The following is a 3,905-nucleotide window of genomic DNA, read 5'->3' on the forward strand; positions in this document are numbered from 1 at the left end:
AATACATACAATGGCATTATGTAAAGTTCTGCAACTGACTTTTTCTACCTGACAATTCTTTCACTCCTCTTCTGCTTGCTGATTCAAGGGTCAAGTAAAAAACCATCTAATTGGGCCAACAGCCCCCCTAAGGGGCCCCTCTTGGTGCGCACAGCTCTGCCCTCGCTGATGAGTCGTCAGTGAGCACAGGAGCAGGCAGCAGGCCAGAAAGGGCTATAATGTCACCACCCACAAGGCCAACTTTCTGGGCACAGGGATAGTTCTGCAAGACACTGACTGACAAGACTGGCTCCTCCTTCCTGCTCAGCACCTCCCATCTGCTGGCCGAGCCCCCACATAGGTCAGCCTTACCAAAATGCAGGGAAGGGTGATATCTAAGCCAAACCCCTCTTCTGCCCAGGCTGTAATTTCCTGATTAGGCGCCACGGTCACCATCCCATCTGCACACACTGATTGCTTCCTGCCGTCCTCTCCAACCCTGGAGCCCCCTGCTCAGAGGAGAATCATGGTTTGACTTTTAAAGTTCAAAAAAATAGCTTTGATATGAAAGAACAAGGTTGCTGTGAGGCAGCAGAGCAGAGAGGCACATGTGTGGCCTGCGTGCAAATACTGACTCTGCCCTTTAATGACAGCCTTGGCCAAGTGACAGTCTCTGAGTGCCTGTTTACCCACTTATAAAATGGGGATAATGATTCCTTAGAAGATTGCTGCACAGCATTATAGCATAGTAGTAAAAAAATAAAATAAAATAAAATTTTTAAAAAGCCAGGCATGCTTGGTTGGGAATCCTGGTTTCCGCTTACTGGTCGAGCCTTGGGTAGGCTACATCACCTCTTTGAACCTCAGTGTTACCACCCATTTAATGGGATAATGAAAATGCCTGTGTCATTATGAGATTCAAATCATGTATGTGAGACTACCTTATAAACAGAAAAACTGACAAAATAGGTGTTATTTCCATGGTCAACAACAATGATGGCTATACCTTTGGAGTCCGGGCCTGAATTCTGCTCAGTCTGCTCGTTCTCTGGTCCAGTGGCAAGATTTGAAGTGGTCTTCTCATCTCAGGCCCCAATCCCAAGTATCAAGGTCCCGCTGGGGAAGAGGGGAGCCAAGACCAGTTGTGCTCTCGGGATGTGAATTGGGCAGTGGTGCCTCTGCTGTGAGAATGTCATTGTCCCCTCACCAGTTTACAAAAAGTTGAGGCCAATCCTCAGGTCCCCAAGAGTTTTAGAACAGACTCTTCACCCCCTCTGGCCTCTTCCATGCTTCCTTTTGAGACTTTGGTTTCATTTTGAAAAACACCAGTCACACTTGGTGCCACCACTCTCTGGGGTACTTCACCGAGAAGTCTCTGATCCAGCTAGGAGCTCAGTCGGTGGTTCGTAAAGCCCTCTTAATATTTCTCAGTTTTAGCCTGAGAGGTCTCTGGCACACAGGGTGATCTTTACGTCACCCAAATATAATCCAGACTCCACGTGGTCAAATCCATTCATGGGGTTCCATTTTTAAAAGGTACAGTTCAACAACCAAAACTCATCTGTAAACAATCCCAATCATTCTTTGTCTCTCAAAGAACGTCAATCGGTCTCCAGTTCCTATCTCACAAGCACACCTGTCGCGTTTCTCCCCTTTCCAGTCTTAAGGTCCAGCCGTGTCAGAGCCTCTGTCCAAAAGTCTCTGTTTCCCAGTCTTCGTCTTCTACTTCCTCCTCCCCCGCTATCCTAGCTCCTTGCTATATAGGTAGGTCCATTCCACCTTGCTGGTCTCTAGGTTTTCTCTCTCTTTTGCCCATTACCCTGATCTTCTGCCACAGAGGAAAACCCAGGAGCTGAGCGAGAAAGCACGTATGCTCTCTCTCCTTCCAGCTCTCTGATCCTGGCTTCCCCACAATCTCCTGGTGCTACATCACACCAAGCCAAAAGCAAAATCAAAGCTAGAACTTCGGGAAGGTAAGGTATGTAGCCAAGCGCAGATAAACTTCTTGGTGGCAGAATGTGGGAAAGAGTGGGCATTCATGTGTTGATAAATCTCTCTCCATCACATGTAGCTCCTCTCTCCCAGTTTCCCACTCCCGTGATTAGAATCAGCATCAATTACCTCTCTTTTCTGAATAGCCTAGTTAGGAATTCAGGGCCATCTTCTCTCTTGAGAGCCTGTGGGATACTCCCAGGCAATTTGGGGCCAGGAACAGAGAGCAAACAGAGATACCACTGAGAGCAAAGCCTCAGTGGCGAAAGGCAGTTGGTTTTAGGAGGTGTTCTGTCTCACCCACATTTGAAGGAAACAGAAGTTGTGCAGATTTTAGCATCACAATATTGGATTTCTAGGGGCTGATGGAATAAATAGGAGAGCCTATATTCTCAGTCACTACCTGGATCTCCATAATATAGGGACTCCTTCCTGCTGGTGGAATCGACAGCAGTTTAAAAAAAAAAAAAATCCAGCCACTTTCCAAAGACCCAACCGTAGATTCCAGGTGCTTCCCACAAGAGCTAGGGGAAAGCCTGAGTGTGACCAGAAGACCCAGGCCCAGGTCCCCTGCATCCCACTTCAGCCTCCAAACTGCCAGTTGAGAGAATGGAGATGAACAAGCCATCTGGGGACAGCTCTGCTGGATCCCAGGGCTGGGAGTGGAGAGGGAAGTTTGGCTTTCCACCGCCAGGCCTGGGCAAGCAGAGTCTCTTCTGCCCCAAACAAATCAATTGAAAGCCTCGGCCAAGCCTGTTTGAGTTGGTGAGAGCCCAAGTGGGAATTCCAATCTGCCAGTGTTTGCTCTAAAGGCAAACAGAGCCAAACAGAAATGCTGCTTTTGGACTTTGTGCCAAATATCCATCAGCTTGCTCTGCCAGCAGAATTGGGCCAGCCCTCTGCATGTCACCCTCTCCCAGTTCTCTGCTCTGTGACAGCTTCTGCGTGTGCCCTTAAAGGCAGTCTGGCCCTCCAACACCACAACCCAGTGGCCCATGCCCAGGGCTTCCCTGCTGGGTCTGGGTTCCAAACCATGCAGGTCTGCCTTGCAGTCTGTCCATCCTGCACCAGCTCCATCTGAAGACCCATTCACCCCCGCACCCCCATAGGTTCCTGAACTCTGCTTCCTGCTCCCGGCTCCATACTTTCCTCCTCCACCTCAACACCGGCCCAGTCCCTCTCAACTCCTGACTGGCAAAGCCCTCTGCAGCTGCCTGCCCAGCAGAGGTAGAGATGACAGCCAGAAAGCACAAAATGTAAGTTATCTACATCTTTTTCACACTCTCATATGTAATTTATTTGATCCTTATAGCTGGTCAGTTTATCAGCCTGCTTCTCAGAGGAAACAGCAGAGGTTTCCAAAGACCAGACACCCTGCCCAAGGTCACCGGACTAAGGAATCCAAGTCTCCTGATTCCAACACCACGGTGCTCTCTAACTTGCCTCCCTGGGACAAGTTTTTATTTTTATTTTTATTTATTTATTTTAATAACCTACAGCACCTGGTCTTCCTAGGTGGTCTCCCATCCAAGTACTAACCAGGCTCGACCCTGCTTAGCTTCTGAGATCAGACGGGATAGGGCTTGTTCAGGGTGGCATGGCCATAGACCCTGAGGCAAGTTTTTAAATCTTCTGTTCATTTCCAGATGCCTGGGGCAATTCGCAGGATTCCTAGTGAGAGCAGGCAGATGTGTTTTCACAGCCCCCTGAACAACAGTGGCACCCAGTGTGAGCAGCTGGCAATGTCTGCTTTGCCCCAGCCCTGAATCAAGCCATTGCCTTAGGCCTTCCTGCCCTGCTGACTGGGCAACACCCCACCAGAGCACCCCTGGAAGCCTCCAGCCTTCACGGTTAGGCATTAGACATATTAGGGTCTGAGCTTCTCCTCCTGCCACAAAGGGCACAGACACCCTGCCTACTTCAGGCTCGCCCCT

The 3,905-nt window shown here is 49.4% G+C and overlaps 1 pseudogene; it reads right to left on the reverse strand.

Annotated features, from left to right (window-relative positions):
- Window positions 1-3,461: 3,461 nt before the first annotated feature.
- On the reverse strand, window positions 3,462-3,580 carry LOC118605947 (annotated as a pseudogene).
- Between the last annotated feature and the right edge of the window lie 325 nt (window positions 3,581-3,905).

This window comes from Rousettus aegyptiacus, unplaced genomic scaffold, assembly GCF_014176215.1.
Source record: "Rousettus aegyptiacus isolate mRouAeg1 unplaced genomic scaffold, mRouAeg1.p scaffold_m13_p_7, whole genome shotgun sequence".
Lineage (NCBI taxonomy): Eukaryota > Metazoa > Chordata > Mammalia > Chiroptera > Pteropodidae > Rousettus > Rousettus aegyptiacus.